This window comes from Hyperolius riggenbachi, chromosome 12, assembly GCF_040937935.1.
Source record: "Hyperolius riggenbachi isolate aHypRig1 chromosome 12, aHypRig1.pri, whole genome shotgun sequence".
Classification (NCBI taxonomy): domain Eukaryota; kingdom Metazoa; phylum Chordata; class Amphibia; order Anura; family Hyperoliidae; genus Hyperolius; species Hyperolius riggenbachi.
In genome coordinates this window covers 206,493,064-206,519,243 of record NC_090657.1, presented here as the reverse complement: position 1 = coordinate 206,519,243, position 26,180 = coordinate 206,493,064, and the positions used below count along the sequence as shown (strand labels likewise).

General features: G+C 47.7%; 2 protein-coding genes across 4 annotated transcripts in view; one reads left to right on the top strand and one right to left on the bottom strand.

The window, feature by feature from the left end:
• The window catches only part of LOC137542189 (myosin-1B-like), a 235,943-nt gene that overhangs the window by 105,073 nt on the left and 104,690 nt on the right, over positions 1–26,180 (bottom strand). The window contains exon 1 of one of the 2 annotated variants that reach the window (XM_068263918.1): positions 5,898–5,946. The exons of the other annotated variant lie outside the window; for it this stretch is intronic. The gene's annotated coding sequence lies outside the window, so the exon portion shown is untranslated. Of the gene's footprint in view, positions 1–5,897; positions 5,947–26,180 lie in introns of those variants that run through there. 2 annotated transcript variants of the gene reach the window in all.
• Positions 10,325–26,180, top strand: part of GAS7 (growth arrest specific 7) — a 489,292-nt gene continuing 473,436 nt past the window's right edge. Inside the window, exon 1 of one of the 2 annotated variants that reach the window (XM_068263919.1) lies at positions 10,325–10,385. The gene's annotated coding sequence lies outside the window, so the exon portion shown is untranslated. The remainder of the gene's footprint in view (positions 10,386–26,180) is intronic. The other variant, XM_068263920.1, reaches the window with a different exon arrangement.

Here is a 26,180-nt window from a genome sequence, read left to right as displayed (position 1 = left end):
AAAAGGAGGACGTTAGCTTCAGTATAAATAATATGTGCACAAATTATTCCCTACTAGACCTTCCCATGGCGGTGACGGGTCCTCTCAGGGAAGACCTACCGCTAGTCTAACGATAAAAACACGATTTTTTCCTACTGCTGCTAGTCATAAAATGGTATACACATTTCTCTCAAACAGACATCAAATGACAGCGCTCATAGGCTGCAACTGAATTGTAGACCAACAGAGGCATGCAGAGCCCCACAGGGCTAAATACATGCCTTGAATGCAAGTCAGATGCAAATCACGTACTAGTCCTAATCTATAATTTGAATGCAAATTGATGCACATGGATGCAGCTAGCCATAAGTATACTTACATGAGTTTTGTACAGCAGGAGACATTGGCAGTGCTTCCAAACAGAGGCTGCACCCGAATTGACTACCAGAGGATCCAGTTCAAACTCCTAACCCTAACCTACAAAGCTCTCCACAATCTCTCTCCCTGGTACATATCCTCACTAATTTCCAGATACAAACCCAATTGCAATCTCAGATCTGCACACGATCTTCTGTTGTCCTCCTCTAGAATCACCTCCTCACATTCACGCTTACAAGATTTTGCACAAGATTCACCCCTTCTCTGGAATCCCCTCCCACAACACATCCGTCACTCGCCAACCTTTGTTACTTTTTAACGCTCTCTAAAAACTCATTTGTTCCGACAAGCATATGCGCTACCTTAAAGCCAATGTATACCGATTTAAAAAAAGAAAAGTCAGATACTCACCTAAGGAGAGGGAAGGCTCGGTCCTAATGAGACTTCCCTCTCCTCTCCCGGTGCCTGGTCCCGCTCACAATCCCCCGTTGCAGTATTCGACCAGTTTGGTCAAATACTGCCACTTCGGAAGTCTTCGGGAGCACTCGGGCTCCCGAAGACGGGCTGTTCCATATTGCGCATGCGCGAGTGCCTGCTATGACGCACTCGCGCGGGCCTATGACGCACTCGCGCGTGCGCAGTAAGGAGCGGCCCGTCTTCGGGAGCACGAGTGCTCCCGAAGACTTCCGAAGTCCCCCGCGGCGGGGGATTTGAAGGGAGGATGGCACCGGGAGAGGAGAGGGAAGGCTCATTAGGACCGAGCCTTCCCTCTCCTTAGGTGAGTATCTGACTTTTCTTTTTTTTTTTATCGGTAACCATTCACTTTAAGCCACTTCCCTTTGTCCTAAGGCCAAACTGCACTCCTACTAGGTATCCTAAAACACACTGCCTTTATATATTTTATTGTATACTACCCCTCCTCTTGTTTCCCCCCCATTCCCTTTAGATTGTAAGCTCGCAAGGGCAGGGCTCTCTCCCCCTTTTGTGTCTTGGAAATCATTATGCATTTTATTCATCATGTTACTTTTATCACTGTCATTACCACTTCTGTATTTTGTATTCTGTATGCTGTATCATTTTTTGTATTTTGTCGCTAATTATGTATCTTGTATATTAGGGTACACCATTGTCTGTATTATGTACCCATGTTTGTTTCTTACTTTGTACAGCGCCACGGAATATGTTGGACGCTTTATAAATCAATAATAATAATAGATGTGCAGAGCTCCACAATTGTGGACTAAAATACACAACATGCATTCAAAACAGGTACAGCAAAGGAGGTCGTTAGCTTCAGTATAAATAATATGTGCACAAATTATTCCCTACTAGACTTCCCCACGGCGGTGACGGGTCCTCTTGGGGAAGACCTACCGCTAGTCTAACGATAAAAACATGATGTGCATCAATTTGCATTCACATTATAGATTAGGACTAGTACATGATTTGCATCTGATTTGCATTCAAGGCCCTGTGGGGCTCTGCATGCCTCTGTTGGTCTACAATTCAGTTGCAGCCTATGAGTCCTTTCATTTGTTTGATGTCTGAGAGAAATGTGTATACCATTTTATGACTAGCAGCACTAGTCATGAATGGAGGACTGAGCACTCCAGCCGGAACAGGGGAGTCACAGTGCTGCCAAGAACTCTGTAGATTTGGGTCGTGCAGCTCACAGACTCCAATTTATTACAGCCGAGCTGCACTCCTGACATTGGCACAGGAAGTTAGCACTGCAAACTAAAGACATTCAAATCTGATTGGTCAGTGATTTGCCAATTTTACCACTTCATTGTAGCATGAGTGTTTACCTGCACAGGTCAGGGGCGTAGCAATAGGGGTTGCAGAGGTAGCCACCGCATTGGGGCCCTTTCAGCCAGAGGGGCCCCAAAGAGCCCTCCCTCAACTACAGTATTATCTGTCTATTGGTCCTGTGCTCATAATAATCACTTCTATAGATACTTTGAATAGTGGTACTTATTAACAAACTGTTCCCCCTCACCTTCCTATACCTCTGACACTGTAGTTGCCATTGGCAGGTTTTGGTGCGCCGTATCAATTGCTATGTATAGAGTGCTTGGGGGGCCCCATTGTAAAACTTGCACCGGGGCTCCTTAGCTACGCCACTGTATATGGAGGTGGTAATATGAGTGGCCAATTAAAATTGGATGTGTATTTCCACCTGAAGGGCTGGTTTACACTGTGAGTGACTCATACCTCCCAACATTTTGAGATAAGAAAGAGGGACACTTAGGCCACATCCCTGCCACACCCCTGACCACGTCCCTGGCACACCCCTAGTCACACATACCATAAAAATTGAATAAGAAAAATATGTTGTTTTATAATTCAAACCACACTGTTCCTTCATATCCTGGTTCATTATCCTTCATATTAACATTTCAAGATAAGAAATATATTAATTTTAAGGATATAAATAACATAGAGTATATTAACCACTTCGGTACCAGCAGCCTCTGCCCCCTTAAGGACCAGAGGCTGCTGGTACGCTAAAACGCAGCATCCCGACAAATCGCCGCAAAAATCCGCCGGTCACGCCGCTCTGTCCCCGCCGCAGGCTGCTCTCTATGACGGCAGAGCGCTGTGCGCCGGTCAGGAGCTGCTTTCATTGGCTCCTGATCCTGTCACTCAATGTAAGCCAATGGGATTGGCTTACAGGAATGACAGGGCCAGGAGCCAATGAAAACGGCTCCTACCCGACTCACAGTGCTCTGCTGTCATAGAGACGGCAGGGCTGCTAATTGCGGCGGGTGGAAAGCGGCTAGAGTGGCGGTGTCAGGCGGGGACGCACGGTGAATAGGACGTAGAGTTTACGTCCGGTCACAACCGCAGCGCCACCCGCCCGACGTAGATTTATACTGCGGCGGTCCGCAAAAAGTTAAAGACAAAACTTATATTTACATATTTCTATACAGGAGTCCTTAAAGAGGGACAAATAAGGAAGAAAGAGGGACAGAGGGACTTGGTTACCAAAGAGGAACTGTCCCTTCAAAAGAGGGATAGTTGGGAGCTGTGGTGACTGCACTCAGTTTGATGCTCCAGTAGCCACCCTATGAGGGTGTTCTAACTGCGGTGTTTTGATTTTAAAGGGAAACTGAAGTAAGAGGTATACGGAGGCTGCCAAATTTATTTACTTTTAATCAATACCAGTTGCCTGGCAGCCCTGCTGGTCTATTTCTCTGCAGTAGTATCTGAATAACATCAGAAACAAGCATGCAGCTAGTCTTGTCAGATCTGACTTTAAAGTCTGAAACACCTGATCTGCTGCATGCTTGTTCAGGGGCTATGGCTAATAGTATTAGAGGCAGAGGATCCGCAGGGCTGCCAGGCAACTGGTATTGCTTAAAAGGAAATAAACATGGCAGCCTCCATATACCTCTCTCTTCAGTTCCCCTTTAAAGGATACCTGAACTGAAATGTGACATAATGAGATAGACATGTGTATGTACAGTGCCTAGCACACAAATAACTATGCTGTGTTCCTTTTTTTCTTTCTCTGTCTGAAAGAGTAAAAATATCAGCTATGTAAGTGGCTGACTCAGTCCTGACTCAGACAGGAAGTGACTACAGTGTAACCCTCACTGATAAGAAACTCCCCTTTTTTACCTCTTTCTTGCACTCAGAAGCCATTTTCTGCTAGGACTGAGTCAGCCACTTGCATACCTTATATTTAACTCTTTCAGGCAGAGAAAGAAAAAAAGGAACACAGCATAGTTATTTGTGTGCTAGGCACTGTACATACACATGTCTATCTCATTATGTCACATTTCAGTTTGGGTATCCTTTAAGAAAACCGTGCATGCTCTGAGTCTTTTTGGTACTTTTCCGTTAGCCGGGCGCATCCACTAGGTGGCGATAAAACTCCACCAGAATTACATATTTCCCTACTATCCATGGCGGCTTGGAGGGGGAATAGTAATTATCGCCACCTAGTGGATGCGCCCGGCTAACGCAAAAATACCGTCTTTTTTGCACTACATGCAATGCCAATGTTGATGCAATTTTACACACAATTCCGATTTTTGATGCAATTAAAAAAAGCTCTTGCATGCTGCATTTTTTTCCTGTGTCGCTGGCATCCAGTGAAAATTGCAAAATGGAATTGCGAATTGCTATTTTCAGAGCCTGAAAATCGCTTTGAAAAGTTTTGGAGTGTGAACTAGGCCTTATGCTGAGTACACACTATGAGATTTCCTGGCCGATTTACTGTCAGATCGATTATTTCCAACATGTCCAATTTGCTTTCCGATCGATTGCCGAGCATTTTCCAATTGATTTCTGTTAAATTCAATAGGTAATTGATCGGAAAATGCTTGGCAATCGATCGGAAAGCAAATCGGACATTTTGGAAATAATCGATCTGACAGAAAATTGGCTAGAAAATCTTATAGGCCTGGTGCACACCAAAAACCACTAGCAGATCCGCAAAATGCTAGCAGATTTTAAAACGCTTTTTCATCTTTTTCTGTAGCGTTTTGCGGTTTTGTGTAGCGGTTTTGGTGTAGTAGATTTCATATATTGTTACAGTAAAGCTGTTACTGAACAGCTTCTGTAACAAAAACACCGGCAAAACCGCTCTGAACAGGCGTTTTTCAGAGCAGTTTGCGGTTTTCCTATACTTAACATTGAGGCAGAAACGCATCCGCAATCCAAAAAATGCCTCACCCCGGGAGGATTCGTTTCTGCAAAACGCCTCCCGCTCAATGAACCACCCCATTGAGATACATTGACCAAGCGGATCCGCAGCCGCAAGCGGCTGCAGAAACGCTGATGAACACGCTCGGTGTGCACCAGCCCATAGTGGGCTCTATTCATAAAAGGTTACCGCAAGTTTTCCGCTCAAAACAGCGGATTTTCCCGTCCATTTAGCAAAGTGGGCATTCATAAAAGCTGTTCCCGCATGAAAATCTACAATCCCCCAGCAGAGCGAGAAATTTCCGCCCTCTCCAGTGTTTTTCTAGATTTATCTAGAAAAAAGTAACAAAATGGCCATTCATAAAGATTAGAGGAAGCAGTATGTGGACGGGAAATACCGCTTCCTCTGATTTTGCGGATTACATACAAGTGAATGGGACAGACCTCCCAGAGAGAGCAGCGCACGGAGGGACTCTGCCGGCTTAAGTGTTTCCGCATGCCTTCCGACAGCTTACCGCCAGCCTTCAGCGGGAGATCTCCGCACTTGCATCGCAGCTGGCAACATTTTTATGAATGACCACCCAGAAGTCTAAAATACCGCTGCGGTACTTTCCCTCCAGGAGTTTTTTCGCCACAACTTTTTTATGAATAGAGCCCAGTGTGTACCCAGCATAAGACCTCCTTTCCAAGGACGTCTGAACTCATTTGTAGATGAGTTCAGTCAGGGGTGAGCCTGGGGTGCCTGGCACCTGGGTGCAAGATTTTTTCTGGCGCCTATGGGAGTGGTTAAATTAACCGCGCCCAACCACATAACCACACCCATGTCCTGCCTAATCACACCCACACCTTCCACCTCTTTACGCATGCATGTGATACCCCATTCTTACCCCTCTTCCATGAGCTTGCTCCTGGCTGGCTTTGGCTGCCTGCGGAGTCTGCTAGTCTCTGGACTGACTCAGGCTGAGAAGCTCTGCGAGTGCGACGCAGTCACACACTGCGTACTTCTGGCTGCCTGCGGCCAAGCTACTTTCGCTCGCTGTTGGCACCTCCCCCCACCAAGCCCAAGCGTGAGGTGGGCTGCCTGTATCTTTACCGTTGCGCCGCCAGCCAGTGTTGCCAAATACCTAAAAATTTACTGAGAAAAGATTTTTTACTGACAAAATTTCCACACTAAATGCACATAAGAGACAGCGTTTCACCAGTAAATGCACGTAATGACAGACAGCCTTTCATCAGTAAATGCACATGAGAGACAGCTTTTCCCCAGTAAATGCACATAATAAGAGACCGCTTTTCCCTAGTAAATGCACATAAAAAGACCGCTTTTCCCTAGTAAATGCACATAAAAAGACCGCTTTTCCCTAGTAAATGCACATAAAAAGACCGCTTTTCACCAGTAAATGCACATAAAAAGACCGCTTTTCACCAGTAAATGCACATAAAAAGACCGCTTTTCACCAGCAAATGCACATAAGAGACAGCTTTTCATCAGTAAATGCACATAATGACAAACAGCCAGTGTCCCCAGTATATGTAGCCAGCCTGGACCCCCGTTAGTGAGCGAGTGACAGGGAGACCCGTTAGTGAGCGAGTGACAGGGAGACCCGTTAGTGAGCGAGTGACAGGGAGACCCGTTAGTGAGCGAGTGACAGGGAGACCCGTTAGTGAGCGAGTGACAGGGAGACCCGTTAGTGAGCGAGTGACAGGGAGACCCGTTAGTGAGCGAGTGACAGGGAGCCCCGTTAGTGAGTGAGTGACAGGGAGCGCCATTAGTGAGTGACAGGGAGCCCCATTAGTGAGTGAGTGACAGGGAGACCCATTAGTGAGTGAGTGACAGGGAGACCCATTAGTGAGTGACAGGGAGCCCCATTGGTGAGCGAGTGACAGGGAGCCCCATTGGTGAGCGAGTGACAGGGAGCGCCATTGGTGAGCGAGTGACAGGGAGCCCCATTGGTGAGCGAGTGACAGGGAGCGCCATTAGTGAGCGAGTGACAGGGAGCCCCATTAGTGAGTGAGTGACAGGGAGCGCCATTAGTGAGTGAGTGACAGGGAGCCCCATTAGTGAGTGAGTGACAGGGAGCCCCATTAGTGAGTGAGTGACAGGGAGACCCGTTAGTGAGTGACAGGGAGCGCCATTAGTGAGCGAGTGACAGGGAGCCCCATTAGTGAGCGAGTGACAGGGAGCCCCATTAGTGAGCGAGTGACAGGGAGCGCCATTAGTGAGCGAGTGACAGGGAGCCCCATTAGTGAGTGAGTGACAGGGAGCGCCATTAGTGAGTGAGTGACAGGGAGCCCCATTAGTGAGTGAGTGACAGGGAGCCCCATTAGTGAGTGAGTGACAGGGAGACCCGTTAGTGAGTGACAGGGAGCCCCATTGGTGAGCGAGTGACAGGGAGCCCCATTGGTGAGTGACAGGGAGCGCCATTAGTGAGCGAGTGACAGGGAGCCCCATTAGTGAGCGAGTGACAGGGAGCCCCATTAGTGAGCGAGTGACAGGGAGCGCCATTAGTGAGCGAGTGACAGGGAGCCCCATTAGTGAGTGACAGGGAGCCCCATTGGTGAGCGAGTGACAGGGAGCCCCATTGGTGAGCGAGTGACAGGGAGCCCCATTGGTGAGCGAGTGACAGGGAGCCCCATTGGTGAGCGAGTGACAGGGAGCCCCATTAGTGAGTGACAGGGAGCCCCATTAGTGAGTGAGTGACAGGGAGCCCCATTAGTGAGTGACAGGGAGCCCCATTAGTGAGCGAGTGACAGGGAGCGCCATTAGTGAGCGAGTGACAGGGAGCCCCATTAGTGAGCGAGTGACAGGGAGCCCCATTAGTGAGTGACAGGGAGCCCCATTGGTGAGCGAGTGACAGGGAGCCCCATTGGTGAGCGAGTGACAGGGAGCCCCATTGGTGAGCGAGTGACAGGGAGCCCCATTGGTGAGCGAGTGACGGGGAGCCCCATTAGTGAGTGAGTGACAGGGAGACCCGTTAGTGAGTAACAGGGAGCCCCATTAGTGAGTGACAGGGAGCGCCATTAGTGAGCGAGTGACAGGGAGCCCCATTAATGAGTGAGTGACAGGGAGCCCCATTAGTGAGTGACAGGGAGCCCCATTGGTGAGCGAGTGACAGGGAGCCCCATTGGTGAGTGACAGGGAGCCCCATTGGTGAGTGACAGGGAGCCCCATTGGTGAGCGAGTGACAGGGAGCCCCATTGGTGAGCGAGTGACAGGGAGCCCCATTGGTGAGCGAGTGACAGGGAGCCCCATTGGTGAGCGAGTGACAGGGAGCCCCATTGGTGAGCGAGTGACAGGGAGCCCCATTAGTGAGTGAGTGACAGGGAGACCCGTTAGTGAGTAACAGGGAGCCCCATTAGTGAGTGACAGGGAGCGCCATTAGTGAGCGAGTGACAGGGAGCCCCATTAGTGAGTGAGTGACAGGGAGCCCCATTAGTGAGTGACAGGGAGCCCCATTAGTGAGCGAGTGACAGGGAGCGCCATTAGTGAGCGAGTGACAGGGAGCCCCATTAGTGAGTGACAGGGAGCCCCATTAGTGAGTGACAGGGAGCGCCATTAGTGAGCGAGTGACAGGGAGCCCCATTAGTGAGTGACAGGGAGCCCCATTAGTGAGTGACAGGGAGCCCCATTGGTGAGCGAGTGACAGGGAGCCCCATTGGTGAGCGAGTGACAGGGAGCCGCATTGGTGAGCGAGTGACAGGGAGCCCCATTGGTGAGCGAGTGACAGGGAGCCCCATTGGTGAGCGAGTGACAGGGAGCCCCATTAGTGAGTGAGTGACAGGGAGACCCGTTAGTGAGTAACAGGGAGCCCCATTAGTGAGTGACAGGGAGCGCCATTAGTGAGCGAGTGACAGGGAGCCCCATTAGTGAGTGAGTGACAGGGAGCCCCATTAGTGAGTGACAGGGAGCCCCATTAGTGAGCGAGTGACAGGGAGCGCCATTAGTGAGCGAGTGACAGGGAGCCCCATTAGTGAGTGACAGGGAGCCCCATTAGTGAGTGACAGGGAGCCCCATTGGTGAGCGAGTGACAGGGAGCCCCATTGGTGAGCGAGTGACAGGGAGCCCCATTGGTGAGCGAGTGACAGGGAGCCCCATTGGTGAGCGAGTGACAGGGAGCCCCATTGGTGAGCGAGTGACAGGGAGCCCCATTGGTGAGCGAGTGACAGGGAGCCCCATTAGTGAGTGAGTGACAGGGAGACCCGTTAGTGAGTGACAGGGAGCCCCATTAGTGAATGACAGGGAGCGCCATTAGTGAGCGAGTGACAGGGAGCCCCATTAGTGAGTTACAGGGAGCGCCATTGGTGAGCAAGTGACAGGGAGCCCCCCTCTAGCCGCCGCCGCTCCCCCCCTTACCTGGCAGTCAGTCAGCCAGCACTCAGCAGACCTTAAAGGGAACCTAAACTGAGAAGGATATGGATTTTTCCTTTTAAAATAATACCAGTTGCCCGGCTTTCCTGCTGATCCTGTGTCTCCAATACTTTTAGCCACAGCCCCTGAACAAGCATGCAGATCAGGTGCTCTGACTAAAGTCAGACTGGATTAGCTGCATGCTTGTTTCAGGGTGTGATTCAGCCGCTATTGCAGCCACAGAGAACAGCTGGTCTGCCAGGCAACTGGTATTGTTTAACAGGAGACATCCATATCACTCTCAGTTAAGGTTCCCTTTAAGATCAGCGGCGACCCGACCAGTAAGTGCGGGCGCCGGACGCACCCGCTCTATATGCGGAAGTGATGTCACTTCCGCATATCAGTGCGGGCGCTGGGTCCTAGCGCCCGCACTATTGGTCGCCGCCTGATCGAGGTTTGACGCAGCGGCGGCGGCTACAGGGAGGGAGGAAGGGAGGGAGAGAGCGGCGGCCAGATGGGGTGAGCGGAGGCTGGGCGGCGCCTGTCGGAGACAGGCGCCTGGGTGCGATGCACCCGCAGCACCCGCCCAGGCTCGGCCCTGAGTTCAGTGTCCTGTCTTCAGCCCAGGAATGGGTACAATCAGCTGTGCTCAGATGCAACTCCAGTGGGAGTGTCACCTGTGCCGAGCGTTACCAATTGCCCAGTCAGTGGACAGTAACAGCATTCACTGCCTGTTAGATACTTTTGAAACAAAACGTGATGCAAAAGTGATTTACTTGCAATGCAGAAACCCCTGTGCATTAAAAAAATATGATCTATTTCATAGTCATACACTATGCATTAACCACAACCCTACATTCCCAATATTACAGCATTTCCCTGAGTGACAAGCAGAGAGTTGCAGGGAAGGAGGGCGGGGTCACTGGCAGGCAGCACGCAGCTGGTAATCAGTGGTCACATGACCCAATCAGCTTACACCTGAGCTCCTCCCACACTCTATATGCAGCAGTGGTGGCTCCTCACACAGGTAGGAGCTTTGCCTCTATATTACAAATAGATTTAGCTTTTGTTGGTAGTCATAAACATAGGAGGTTTTTCCAGAAGTGTGGAGAGGCTCCCTTGTGTTTAGAGCCCAGCACCAGCCATGTGCAGCTAGTGACATAATACTGTTAGTTGCATTGCTTCTAGGGCCTGACTGACTGGCCCAGGTTGTGAGGCGGTTTTCTACACTACAGCAACCAATCAAACTGCAGCTGTTATTTGCATGAGGAAAAGTGATTGGGGTTTCTCTGGGCTGCTGTTCGACATATTCTGCTGCTTTCTTGTGTTTTTATGATATATTTTGTGTCTGGTCACACAGGCTGCTTCTGTTTGGATGGCTTCTGCAGGACACCTGCACAAACACCACTCATGTGATAGTTTACTTCCAATTGGTGCAAAGCTATGAGCCCTGTTCACAATGGTTTGTTCACAGTGTCTGCTAACTCACTGCTCATACAATTCTATGGGCCTGTTCATAGTATTCTACCTTGCTGCATGCTGGCTTTGTATTATAGTCTATGGTCAGTCTCCAGTGCAGTTCACACTCCTAGCTTGTGTACTATGCAACAGACCACTGTGAACCTGACCTCACTAAGGCCTCTTTTCCATGAACTGTTGACAGGCAGTGAAATGCCTCTAAAACTCTCACAACTGCTGACTGCTGTCTGGTAACTGTCTGCTGAGCACACAGTTCAACAGTTTGTGGAAAAGAGGCCTAAACCTAAGAGAAAATGTGAAATTAGTTTTTAGTGCTACTGCAGGAGATTGTTGATTGTGACATTACTCACATGAGTAGTGATGAGCTTAAACCCTGTGTAATATATAAATTGGAGTTCAAGTAGAACTTGAATTTGGGTTGGTGTGGAACTTTGCATTGGGCTAAACAGATGTAGGAACAAGCGGATAAATAATCAGAAGCAACATTTTGACTATAGACTAGTATAGAGATTCTCCTAGACTCAGAGCGTGTGTGGGTGGTCAAATCTACCCCCCCCCCCCTCAAAAAAAAATTAGTAGTCTGGCTATCGCCAATGCCAAATTTAGTCACTGGGTGCTGCTATAACTGTAATACACTATGGGGTCTATTCATAATGAGTTACCGCGTGAGGTAATTTAGGTAGGGATAAATACTGGCCAAAATATCTCCATTTTGAAATTCACACTTTGGGCTCTATTCATAAAAAAGTTGTCGCGAAAAAACTCCTGGAGGGAAAATACCGCAGCAGTATTTTAGACTTCTGGGTGGTCATTCAAAAAAATCTTGCCAGCTGCGATGCAAGTGCGGATATCTCCCGCTGAAGGCTGGCGGTAAGCTGTCGGAAGGCATGCGGAAACACTTCAGCCGGCAGAGTCCCTCCGTGCGCTGCTCTCTGGAAGGTCTGTCCCATTCACTTGTATGTAATCCGCAAAATCAGAGGAAGCAGTATTTCCCGTCCACATACCGCTTCCTCTAAACTTTATGAATGGCCATTTTGTTACTTTTTTCTAGATAAATCTAGAAAAACACTGGAGAGGGTGGAAATTTCTCGCTCTGCTAGGGGATTGTAGATTTTCATGTGGGAACAGCTTTTATGAATGCCCACTTTGCTAAATGGACGGGAAAATCCGCTGTTTTGAGCGGAAAACTTGCGGTAACCTTTTATGAATAGAGCCCCTTTTTTTTTCCTCTCCCTAAATTACCTTTTGTGGTACAAGTGTGGTAATTACCTCAAAATGTATCTCCAATTTGAGATTCTTAATTGAATAGTTGGTGTTAATTAAGTATTTTTTTTAATCACCTACAAATGTCAGGTGATTTTCACTTTTCTGCTTTTGGCCTTTAGGATGGAGCCTTTTGAGCTTTGTTTACTTAGTTTTTCAATTTTACATAGAAGACGAGTGTGTCTAATCTCAAGGTGCACTTCCAGACCTCATACAGTCTTTTAGATGATTTTTATAGATGCCAAAGAGGAAACAGTCTAACGCAGCTAATAACGTGTATAATGCACTGCATGCAGTACTTTCACTTAAAGGACACTACAGCCCACAGGCTGTGGTAAAATAAATGCTGCTATGCGTAGGGAGAAAAAAAGGACATACTCACCGCTTCCCTCGCTCCCTACCGTCGGTTCCCACAGCTGCTGGTACTGGCCGACTCTTCTGACCCGGGCATGCTGCGCATGCGCAGTATGTCCTATACTCTTCCCTTCTGTCGTCTCATCATGACGGCAGAAGAATGGACACCCCCTGCCTCCTCCCTGCCCAGCGTGTGCGCTCCACTATAAAGCTACCGTGACATGGTAGCCAGAGTTGTGCTGGGAGAGGCGATTTGGAGAGAGAGTGGAGGGGGAATAAGTTGGGACATGCTAGCCAGAGTTGCGCTAGGAGAGGCGATTTGGAGAGAGAGTGGAGGGGGAATAAGTTGGGACATGCTAGCCAGAGTTGTGCTGGGAGAGGCGATTTGGAGAGAGAGTGGAGGGGGAATAAGTTGGGACATGCTAGCCAGAGTTGTGCTGGGAGAGGCGATTTGGAGAGAGAGTGGAGGGGGAATAATTTGGGACATGCCAGCCAGAGTTGTGCTGGGAGAGGCGATTTGGAGAGAGAGTGGAGGGGGAATAAGTTGGGACATGCTAGCCAGAGTTGCGCTGGGAGAGGCGATTTGGAGAGAGAGTGGAGGGGGAATAAGTTGGGATGGACAGGGGAAGCGGGCACTTTGTTATTGATAGTGCCCGCTTCCCCAGTCCATCCCAACGTACTCCCCCGCCTCTCCGCTCTCTCTCCAAATCGCCGCTCCCAGCGCAACTCCAGCTAGCATGTCACGCTAGCTTTATTAGTGGAGTGCACACGCTGGGAAGGGAGGAGGCGGGAGTGTCCGTTCTTCTGCCATCATGATGAGACGACAGAAGGGAAGATTATAGGACATACTGCGCATGCGCAGCATGTCCAAGTCAGCAGGTACTGACAGCTGTTAAACCGAGCGGGGGCTGACGGCAGGGAGCGAGAGAAGCGGTGAGTATCTCTCTCTCTCTCCCTCCCCTCCCCACCCCACCCCACGCATAGCAGCATTTATTTTACCACGGGCTGTGGTATCCTTTCACCTCCTTGGCGGTTAATTGTTTCTGCAAAAATTGCAAAAATCCAATTTTTTCAAATTTTTTTTTGTTTCATGTAAAGCTACCAGAGTGGTAGCTACATGAAACTCCACTAGAGGGTGCATGTGTCCCTCTAGTGCGATCGTCGCCGGCAACAATAGCAAACAGGGGAACGCGTATATAACGCGATCCCCTGTTTGGCTTCTCCTGTCGCCATGGCGACGATCGGAATGACGTCATGGACGTCAGCCAACGTCAGACGTCTCCGATCCAGCCCATAGCGCTGCCCGGAACTCATTGGTCCGGGCAGGGCTCTGGCGGGGGGGGCCCCCTCTTGCGCCGCTGCGTGCGGGCGATCGCCACAGAGCGGCGGCGATCAAGCTGTACGCGCGGCTAGCAAAGTGCTAGCTGCGCGTACAGCACTTTACAGTATGAAAATCGCCCCACCAGGGGCTGAGATCTCCCCCTGCGCGGCATAGCCCGAGCTCAGCTCGGGCTTACCGCCAGGGAGGTTAACGTGCAGCATTAGACACCAACGCAGCATGTGGACTGTGAACACGTCATTCATTTTTTTTATTGCAGTGAGTTATTCTGCATTAAATGTTGTTATAACGTGAGACTTTGGCGTCGCACTGTGAAAGAGGCCTGAAAGAAAAACTTTTATTTGTTACAGCTGATGCAATGAATCTCCAGTGTGCGTACTTCCTGCTTTAATGAAAGTAGACATAGGGATAACATCCTGTGTTTACAAGTGAGCTGCTCTGCTGAGGCAGCCAGCTGGCACAGCTGAGAGCTAAAATTACAGTTGTGATTATTCACAGATAAGGGGGTATTAGACAGGCTAAACTCTCTATATACATGGTTCATTTCTATATGTTTTTCCTTCTGTCCTGCACAAGAGTTGAAGTCCCACTTTAAATGTGACAGGCTGTTCTGGGTCATCTCTGTGTAATGGGTGGCACTGGCAAGTATATGGGCTGCCCTACAGTGGTCAAAAAGCTTTATTTCCGCACATACTAAACATATTTGCTTAACACTTATTTACGGCAACTTTACAGAACGGACCGTTTATCAACTGTTTTACCGCACTTTTATCAAACACAATCATACTCTGTAAATTTTAGTAAATACTCTGAAAAGTCAGTAATACTGGAGGTAATTTTGCGACCAAAAAGTTACCGCACATGTTATTGTGAATAGAGCCCATTGTGGCCCTATGGTGGTGACCAAATGATTAGCTAATTTGCTGAGCACCTCTCCCACATGACTAGTCAGATTCAGGATAGAGAAGCAGAGCACCTGATCTGCATACTTGTGCTGGTTCAGGATAGAGGCCAGGGGTCAGCACAATAACTTCCTCCCTACGTCCTCCAGGACGGCCCTCCTGAGACTGTGTAAGTCTCCCCCTCCAAATCGGAAACACCTGACAAGAATTAAAATCAATTAGTATAAGTTCCACCCCCTCACACACTCCTACAGTTTTTTTGTTTGTTTCCCAGACTTTCCACGGAAGCACCTATGGAATGTTCCTGGTGGTAGGGGAGCCTGATGGCACCTACTTCAACTGACCAGGCTTAAGGAAGTGTTTTCTGGAGGGGGAGCGGGTTTGGGTCTGTGCTGGGCGCGACCTAACGAGGTGGAGTGAGGGGCAGCTGTACCTGTATCCACTGGTGGGGTGGTAGAAGCCGGAGTGTCTTTTGCTATTTCCCGCCGCTCCTTGCCTTCCTGAATCGGCTGGGTGGACGCTCTTCCGCATTGCTGATGCGAGTAGAGGCGGAAATGACGCGTATCGCGTCAGGCAGAACTTTGGTCGCGTGACTTGAAGAGGGCGGGCGTCACTAGTGTCTGTCGGCATTTCACTTCCGTCTGCTCGGAGGTCTGACACGCGGAAATCCTCGGCGCCTTCAAGGAGTCTCCGACGTCAGCGCCATACCCGCAAGTCCACCCAGCGCACATACACACTGCACGGAGGCAGTGTATCTCTGCAGGGGCCATGCAGCAGCCATCAGAGCCCGCTCCAGAGACACAGCAAACACCTTCGGCTGCCACTGGGGAGGCAGCACAGCAGCCGGTAAGGTGTCAGCTATGGTGATTTATTGGTATTTTTCTATGTATGCATACTCAGTAGCTAAGGAGCCTTGGTGGATTGTTCCTGTTTGTTGTATTTCAGAAACCACAGAAGTATCCGGCCAAGTCCAATAAGTGTACTAAATGTGGTGCAAGGCTACCTGAGGGGACATCTAAGACCTTATGTATAGATTGTTACAATAAATCAAAGTCTCATACACCGAGGCCCGAAAGCACGACTATTGCCTTATTAGATTTAATGAAATCTATGAAACAGGAGCTAGCAACTACCTTTTCAGCGTTTAGAGCAGCTCTGCCTCCTTGTCCACTACAGGTGGTTCCCTTACCGCAGTCATCACCAGCCTTACCGGGTACCACGGCTCAGCCCGTTGTGGTTACCTCTCAAGCTCAGGTGCCGCAGACAGGGTCCTCTTCCATAAGCCAGCCTGCACCTACTCCGGTTTTACCGGATATCCCCCAGGGTGAGTGGGGGGCTTCTCATGTAGGGGAGAATTCCTCCCCGTTATCCCCACAGGATGTATCTGAGGAGTCTGATGAAGGTGAATTACCAGAGTCAGACGCGTCGGAGGATCAGGGGGAGGCAAGGGTACCGAGGTACCTTTTCAATGCGGAAGATACTTCAGAACTGCTTAAAGCAGTTTATGATTCTGAGCAGATTGAAGAGCCTAGATCAGCTTCTACTCCTCAGGACGATATCTATAGAGGATTGGAGGATCGGGGAGGCCGAGTGTTCCCTATCCACAGGGCTATTAAAAGTGTTATTGCTGCCCAGTGGAAAGATCCGGAGGGGAGGCTGTTTGTTCCCAGATCATTCAAACGCCGATTTCCTTTCAACGTAGAGGAGCATGATGCATTGTTTAAATGCCCTAGATTGGATGCCCCTCTCTCCCAGTGCTCTAAGGATACAGATCTATCCTTTGAGGATATGGGGGCCTTAAAGGATCCTATGGATAGGAAGGCCGAGGCCCTTCTCAAAAGAGCCTGGGACTCAACATCGTTTTCCTTTAAACCGGCCATTTCTTCAGTGTGTGTAGCTCGCAATCTGGATAAATGGATTCGGGGACTTCAGGGCCGTCTGGAGGAGGGTACCCCTCATGCAAAAATCTTGGAGAGCTTACCTGTAATTATAAAATCTATTGCTTTCTTGGCAGATGCGGCTACTGAGTCTCTCAGAGCCGCTGCTAAAACGGCGGCTCTGATCAATTCGGCTAGGCGAGCTGTTTGGCTTAATACATGGGAGGGCGATGTGACTTCCAAACAGAAACTTTGTGGGATGTCTTTCCAGGGCGACCTTTTGTTTGGAAAGGATCTAGATTCAGTATTGGAAAGATCATCCAATAGATCCAGGAAATTTCCGGAGAAGAAAAAGAAAGGGAAGCAGCCCTTTCAGAACAAAAAGCCTTTTTTTAGGCAGGAGCAGCAGGGTAGAGGGCAGAAACAGAATAAGAGGTGGTCCTACAATGCAGGTAGAGGTAGGCCTTTCCTCTTCAATAGGCCCCAGCCACCCTCGGCTGCTTCAAAGCCCTCCAAATGACGGGCAGATCCCGGTGGGAGGAAGACTGCGCCACTTTGCGCCAGCCTGGCGAGAAGTGACGAAGAACGAATTCATTCTGAACTTGATTCAACAGGGATACAGAATAGAGTTCAGTTCTCCTCCTCCCTCCCGGTTTACAATTACAACATCCCCCAGAGATCAGATCAGAGCGGGGGCATTAATGGACTCAATTTCGTCACTTCTCCAGAAGAATGTGATTTGTCGAGTTCCAGCCTCGGAACAGGGGAAGGGCTTTTACTCAAGAGTGTTTCTAATTCAGAAACACTCGGGAGGGTTTCGAATGATCTTGAATTTGAAACCTTTGAACCCTTACATTGTGGAGAAGAAGTTCAGGATGGAGAGCATTGCCTCCGTTCGCAACCTCATGTCTCCAGGGGCTTTTCTAGCAGCAGTGGACCTGGAGGATGCTTACCTCCACATTCCAATCCACCCTCTTTTTCAAAAATATTTAAGATTCGCAGTTCAGTCAGGAGAGTCGATGTGCCATTTCCAATATCAGGCTCTTCCGTTCGGAATTGCGTCAGCCCCGAGAATCTTTACGAGGGCGGCAATCTCCATCCGAATCCAGGGTTGTTCAATCTGACTGCTTGGATCCTGAGGAGCAGATGTTGACAGTTCAGGGGTTTTCTACTGACGTGGTTAAGACGTTATTAGCCTGTAGGAAACCATCTACCAGGAAAAAATACAATAAGGTTTGGTACACCTTTTCGACCTGGAAACAGAAGGATGCATCTAGGTCAGACGACATCACCTCTGTTCTAGAATTTTTACAGCAGGGAGTTAAATTAGGGTTGACCGTCAGTACTCTTAGAGCTCAGGTTTCAGCTCTTTCGGTGTTTTTGTCTCGACGGCTATCTGCCGATATTTATGTTAAGAATTTTTTGAGATCGGTTGAACGGTCGCAACCGATTCCTCAGAAACTTGTTCCCCCGTGGGATCTCTCATTAGTATTAGATTTCCTAACTTCAGACAAATTTGAACCTTTGCATTCAGTATCCTTGAAGTTCCTCACGCTTAAAGTCGTGTTCTTAGTAGCTATTACTTCGGCCCGCAGAATAGGAGACATACAAGCATTATCGATAAAAGACCCTTACATGATAATTCATTCCGATAAGATTGTATTCAGGTTAGATCCCTCTTATTTACCCAAGGTGTCCACATCCTTTCATAGGACCCAGGATATTATACTGCCTTCTTTTTTGGCCAGTCCACAGAATGATAAGGAAAGGAGGTTGAGCACTCTAGACGTCAGAAGAGCGGTCCTGACTTATTTAGAGAGAACCAGAGAGTGGAGAGTTTCCACTAATCTTTTTGTAGCTTTTGGGGGCACTAAAAGGGGGTCTCATGTATCCAAAATGACAGTATCTAGGTGGATTAGACAGCTAATATCCCTTGCCTATTCAGAGGCACAGTTACAGGTGCCTGACCACATTACGGCACACTCTACCAGATCCCTTTCAGCATCTTGGGCGGAGAGGTCGGGAGCTTCTCTAGAGCAAATATGTCGAGCCGCAACATGGTCCAGTCACTCGACCTTCATCAAGCATTACAGAGTGGAGCTCCTTTCTAGTCAGGACCAAGCCTTTGGGCGCAAGGTTCTTCAGGCCGTTATCCCACCCTAAGGTAAATTTCTCGCTAGATCTCAGGAGGGCCGTCCTGGAGGACGTAGGGAGGAAGTGCCGGCTGCTTACCTGGTAGCAGTGTTCCGGCGAGTCCTCCAGGACGGCCGTCTAGGTTCCCGGCCCTATTATATATACTATTTAAGTATGATAGTGGTTCGTGGATTCTTTTCTCTACTAAAACTGTAGGAGTGTGTGAGGGGGTGGAACTTATACTAATTGATTTTAATTCTTGTCAGGTGTTTCCGATTTGGAGGGGGAGACTTACACAGTCTCAGGAGGGCCGTCCTGGAGGACTCGCCGGAACACTGCTACCAGGTAAGCAGCCGGCACTTTTCAAGTCTTTATTTAGGCTATCTTCACACTGGTGCATTGTAATGCGGATTGCTGCAGTGCACCACTTTTGCAATGTTCACATGTGCTGGTGGTGCAGACTATAATACGTGCAGCATCCTAACACACTGTATGCAGTGTGTTACCACAAAACACGTTTCATGACTGTATAATGTGCAATGCCAATTTTTCATTCTGGTGCATTCCTGCTTTGCAGTATTGCGTTCCTGCTTTGCAGGGAGCACAACACAATGCCCGCTGTGAACATGGCCTGCAAGTGAACCTGAAATGAGAAAACTCACTGCCTTCACTTATGTGAAGGCACTGGATACCATAGGGATATGGAGGAATATAATAGTCTTTGGTACTATCCTACTTTAGGGGATACAGCAGAAAACCTCATAGGGAACAGGTCTCCAATCACAGCACCTGCTTACAGCCAAAGCAGTAAAAAAGAGTGTTGGAGCCCTTTTGGAAATAACTGTGCCACCATAGGCACTTATTATCTGCATTTTACGGCAAGCCAAGGAAATTTTGGCGCGTGGCGGCCACTATTGGGTGTCTCCTGGAGCAGAGATTTACCCTTTTGCTGCAAACCACAACTTTTATAATGGCCGCAATGCAGGTAAATTTCGACACCCGGAGGTGCACGATTAGCGAACCTCAGCACATCGGTGCCTAAATTTACCACCTTTGCAGGCTGAGGGGGTGGTGGGGTTGCGGTTTAGGGGCGGTTTAGGATTAGGCACCATGGGGAGGGGGTAGTTTTAGCATTAGGCTTCGGTAGAGGGAGGGTTTTGTGTGAGTAGGGTTAGGTTTAGCCATAGTAACATATCTGCAAATATTACTGATACTTTACTATTGGAAAACAGCAATTTTAGCGACATTCTACTAGCGGTAATCTCCTGTCTCATCTTACAGCACAAAGCATTGTGATTGGCCAGATTGTGTGGGCTTAGTTTACCCAGAGAGCTTTTTTTTTTTTTTTCCTCCCCCCCAACAAGAGTGGTATTCCCTGCAAAATTAAGGCCTCGTTCAGATCACATAGCATAGATAGCTGTGCAATCGGAATGTAACGGGTACGATCGCACGCCATCTACGCTACTATGCGCTGCAGAGCCCATTCACTACAGTGAATGGGCTCTGCGCTACGATTCCTGAAAAATGCAAGCAGCAGTGTGATAGCGCATCACACTGCTGCGCAGCGCATATGATGGGAACGGTAGAAGGGCTGTCTGCCGTTGTACCGTTCTTGCATGTTGCACACTGTGCGCTGCCAAAATGTGCATGCCAGCGCGTATAGTCTGAATGAGTCCTAAGGCCCCTTTTACACTTAAAGAGAACCCGAGGTGGGTTTGAAGAATATTATCTGCATACAGAGGCTGGATCTGCCTATACAGCCCAGCCTCTGTTGCTATCTCAAACCCCCTTAAGGTCCCCCTGCACTCTGCAGTCCCTCATAAATCACAGCCACGCTGCTGACAAACAGCTTGTCAGAGCTGGCTGTGTTTATCTCTATAGTGTCAGTCTGCTGCTCTCCCCGCCTCCTGCAGAACTCCAGTCCCCGCCTGCATCCCTTCCCTCCCTGCTGATTGGAGGCAAGGGACGGGGGCAGGGACTGGAGCTATGCAGGAGGCGGGGGAGCAGCTGAGACTGACACTACATATGTAAACACAGCCTCACAGCACGGCTGTGATTTATGAGGGATTGCAGAGTGCAGGGGGACCTTAGTGCGGTTTGGGATAGCAACAGAGGCTGGGCTGTATAGGCAGATCCAGCCTCTGTATGCAGATAACACCTCGGGTTCTCTTTAATCAGTTGCTCTCAGATAAATCTGAGGCTATTTGCACACTTAGCAGAAACGCAAGTGCTGCGGAAAACGCTGTGTTTTTGCCGCTAATGGAAATCCATGGGCTGCATGAAAAAACGCATATGCGTTTTGTATGCGTGCATTTTTAAAAATGCTGGTTTTGTAGTATAATATTAAAAAACGCACTTAATGAAAGTCAAGGTTGTTTGCGGTTTTTTTTAATGTTTTTATATGCTTTTTTGTTTAAGTTTTGTGTTGTATTTCTGTTTCTGGTTTTCCTAGTGATTTGCATAAATCAAAATTTAAAAACCCGTATGAGTTTTGCATATGCGAACTGCAAATGCGTAAAAATGCACACAAAATGCTAAAAAAAGCATATGTGGAAAAAAATGCGCACACACAAAAAAAATGCGCACACACAAAATACGTGCGCGCAGCCTGAAAGAAAACTGATTTTCAAAGTAATGCCCATGTTTTCCAATGGCACAGTTCTCACTATATGCGGTTTAACTGAAAGCTTTTTCACAATGCGCTGCTATGGGAAAAAACGCGTGCGAACGCACACCAACGCATTAAGTGTAAAAGGCCCTGAGGTTCGGTTCACATTAGCGATGGGAAGCGGAACAGATACTGTACAACCGGAACAAATGCGAACGGATTCAGTGTTCACCTATGGAACGGTTCATGTGCGTGCGTTTGTACGGATCCGCTCCCCCTCACCTGCTGTGGCAAACTGGTCGACCGGTGATCAGATCTGTTTTCACGGATCCGGTTGCCAGTGTGCACCAAGCCATCCGGGATCCGTTGAAGCAAAGACCGGATTGGCTTAGCTTTAAAATACAGTGTGAACCGAGCCTTAGCCAGCAGTGGCAGGTTGGCTGCCTCCATAGTTTACTTTCAGGAATGTGCGTCCCCTGCATACCCCTCTTCTAAGGAACAGGATTGTGGGGAGCTAGTGGTAGTGGAGCTAAAAAAAAATCCATTCTGTGCTTAAAGGGAAGGTCCAAGCAAAAAAAAAAAATGAGTTTCACTTACCTGGGGCTTCTACCAGCCCCATGCAGCCATCCTGTGCCCTCGTAGTCACTCACTGCTGCTCCAGTCCCCCGCTAGGAGCTTTCTGACCTCGGAGGTCAGGGCCGAATTGTGTACATTTTTACACATTCCCGCTAGTGCAGGAACATTAATGCATACATTTTTACGCGTTAGTGGTGCAACGCGTAAATTTTTGTTCCTGCACTAGCTGGAATGCGTAAAAATGTATGCAATGTGGCCCTGACCTCCGAGGTCAGAAAGCTGCCAGCGGGGGACTGGAGCAGCAGTGAGTGACTACAAGGGCACAGGATGGCTACATGGGGCTGGTAGAAGCCCCAGGTAAGTAAAACTCATTTTTTTTTTTTGCTTGAACCTTCCCTTTAAAAAAAACAAAATACACCCATTCCATAGGGTTTCTAACAGAGGGTGGCAGATAAGCATTGTCAGGGTGCTGCTAGAAATCATGATTAGTCCAGGTGTTGGGCTCTTTTCCACTATGAAATGCAATCGCGATTACAATCGCGTTTCAATTTCCACCATGTGATTGCGATTGAGCTGCTATACTCAGTATATTAGAGCTCAATTGCAACCCAAATGCGGCAGGACGACCATTGCGCTTGCACCGAAATCACATCGCAATCGTAACGGAAATTGCTGCTGCTGTTTCCATTCGTTTAAAGTACCTTGCGTTTTGCGATCGGAATCAAATCGCAGGGTAGTGGAAGAATGCCCTAACCGTGGCTCCTAACTACAGCAAGATGAGTTTCTGTCCTCTAGAGCATAGGTTCTCAATGTGTGGTACGCGTACTCCAGGGGGTACTTCTGATTGTTCCAGGGGGTACTCGGGCTGGATATACTTAACCAAAAATAAGAAATTTAGCGTTTTGTAAATAATCTTATTTAAACAACACCCAATTAGTGTTTTAGCTAATTTAAAGCAATGGTAAATGCTTGGAAATTGATTAGAACCATTTATCATGTACTACAATTAAATATATATTTGTCAAGAGGTACTTGTGATAATGTTTCCTATGCTAGGGGGTACTTGGTGAGTACAGGGCTTTAAAAGGGGTACATACCAATAATATGTTGAGAAACACTGCTCTAGAGCATAGGTTCTCAACATGTGGTACGCGTACCCCAGGGGGTACTTCTGATGGTTCCAGGGGGTACTCGGGCTTGATATACTTAACCAAGAATAACAAATGTAGAGTTTTAGAAAATTATAAATCTTATTTTAACAACACCAAATTAGTATTTTAGCTAGTTAAAAGCAATAGTAAATGCTTGGAAATGGTTTAGAACCAGTTATCATGTACTACGATTAAATATATATTTGTCAAGGGGTACTTGTGATAATGTTTACTATGCTAGGGGGTACTTGGTGAGTACAGGGTTTTAAAAGGGGTACATACCAATAAAATGTTGAGAAACACTGCTCTAGAGTACAGAGTACAGTTGCTACAACGGAGCAATTTGTTACTGTAAGTTCTGTAAAAAGGCCATTGGCAGCCCACTGAGGCTGGGAGGGCATCAGTGAACCTGTCCAATAAAAAGAACAGAAATAAAGCCTTTGGGGCAAAAATAACTTTTAATCAGTGTATTGGCAGCTGTTGGCAACCTGTGTGCATTTGTTGGTTAAGAGGGACACCTGTCTACATGAGCGATGTAGAGACCCCCCAGGACTGACAGCTGCCTGCTTCTACCTCCTGTTTATGCCTAATAATTGTGCTTTCTATATCGCATTATAAGGACAGGCAGTAGATGGGGACTTAGGCTGTGGCAGAATCGGAAGCAGAGCTGCAGTCTTGGCTTCTGGCTGGTCAGATCTACAGGAAAGGTCACTGATCTGTGTCACGGAGCTGACAGTCACAGCTCGTTATGTCTGGACAATCGGGAAAGAGGGATAGATTGTTAGTAAATGTTGGAGCACCATGGAGAGCTATTATTATATGTCTGGACATGGAAAGAGATTTCCTTGTGACCTACAGCTGCTGCTGGTATTGTGACTTCTGCCTGGCACCAGTTGCTGCTTTTGCTCCTATATAAAATCAGGTCAGAGAGAAGCACTGCTGGTTTCACCCCCTCTCTTGTCTGAACAAATCTCTCTGCCCCATTAGCGTTATAATCCTGTGGTCCATCGATTGCTAACAATTGCTTTGGTAATCAGTTGTGTCCATTAACAGACAAATTCCTGGTAACCGATCAGATCGATGGGATGGATTCTATTCATTTTTTCCAATTGGTTAGCAGGACTTTTTCCATTATTAGGCATGACCAATCGATTACAAATTGTAACCTTAATGGGCATTTGTGCCTGGGATAAGTTGTTGAGCAGTTAGAAAGTACTTTAAAGAGTAGCTGTCGGGCATAAAACCAAAAATCAATTCTTTATTTTTATCTGGTAAACATAAAATAAGGATGCTAATCAGGCAATCCAAAAGTTAAAAATCACTATTACTTTTCTTGTTGATAAATGATCATTCCCCAGTTTACCTGACTCTTGTTTGATACACACAAAATTTGGTACACAAAAAGGAAGTTGCAGGGCATGCTGGGTTGTCCTTTTTTGCTTCTCTGCTTTCCCTCAGACTTAACTAATGCAACCCGATTGGCAGAAGCCTTTTCCTACATTTTTCCTCTCCCACACCTCTGTTCCTCTCTGATTGACCAGTATTTCTCATGCTGAGACAATGCACTTTCTATAGTGAAGGGTGGGCAAATCAGGCAGAGGAGACTTGAGGTGCGTACACAAATGCGACTATAGTCGTTTGTAACGATCGTTCCCCGATCTTTACCAACGACGATCGTTACAAAAAACGAACCAACGACTATTAAGGCAAACGACGAACGAGGCAAATCGCTACAAAACAAAGTTCTGTCTTGGCGGATTTTTACCACCGACGATCGTTAGCAAAAGTGGTACATCGTTGGAAACGATCGTTCGTACCAGGCTGGACATGCGCATTTCACTTTTTCCCCAAGGAACTTTACAATTTTATGCGCAGGCGCATTAAGTGCTTTTACGTGGTGTAACGTTCGTTCTAACGATGTGATCGTTACACACTTTTTACAACTAACTTTACTTCGGTCGTTCTTTCGTCAATTAAAAGATCGTTCGTCGTTGACAACGAACGATCGTTGTCGCATGTGTGTACGTAGCATAAGGGAGGAAATGGCATCAGAATTGGCTTCGAAATAGCCACAGTTAAAATGAAAAATGCTAAGGGCTCGTTCCCACTATCGCGAATCTGCATGCGTCCAACGCATGCAGATCCGCACATGTAATGCAAGTGGATGTGCCTGTTTCCACTGTAGCGTTGTTGAGGTGCGTTTTTTTCAGCGTGAAAAAAACGCACAAAAGAGCCAACGATTTCGCCTGCGTCGGGAATCCGTGCGAATCGCCGCTAATGTATTTAATAGTAAAAACGCATGCGTTTGTTACATGCGTTTTTACCCGCGATTTCGCGTGCGATTTCGCACCTTTTTCAATTTTATTTAGCCCTGGCAGTGTCATGGTTAATTTCGCATGGCACCCTGCCATGCGAAATCGCATGCGAAATCGCGGGTAAAAACGCATGCGGAAACGCATCCGCATGCGTTTTTACAAGCGTCGGAATGCGGCCGAAATCGCGTCGCAACAGTGGGAACGAGCCCTAAAGCTGGCCACTAACGGTTCAATTTCTAGTGAAAAATCGTTCGAGCAATCAGAAATTCTGATCGGACAAAAAATCGTCCACTACACCATCAACTAACCAATCATTGCTTCCTATCTATCACGACCATCAAGAAAATCTAAATTTTCGTTCGACGAAAATTCATTCGGGCGACATTTTTTTCACTCGTTCATAATCGATTGTGTCCACCAATGGAGATTATTTACAACCAATTCGATCAGAATTTCTGATCGCTCAAACGATTTTTCGCTAGAAATTGGACCGTTAGTGGCCAGCTTAAGTAGGATAGCTTTTTTTTTTTTTTTTCTTCCCTATAGAAAGATCACTCGAATCAAAACGTGGACAGTGCAATACATATGTTAAGCAATAATTTATCTACTTATTTTTTTTTTCTGAGATAGTATGGCTGACAGCTCCTCTTTAATGTTCAGTACATACATCAGATAAAAATCTTTGCAAACTGAGGAGATAAGCCCAGTACACACTTTAATTTATGATTGGCCAATTACTGACTAACTTTACTACCTTCATGTAGTAGGAGGGTCAACAGAAATTGAGTACTATGAACAGACTCTGTAGATGGTAAAAGTTGGTCA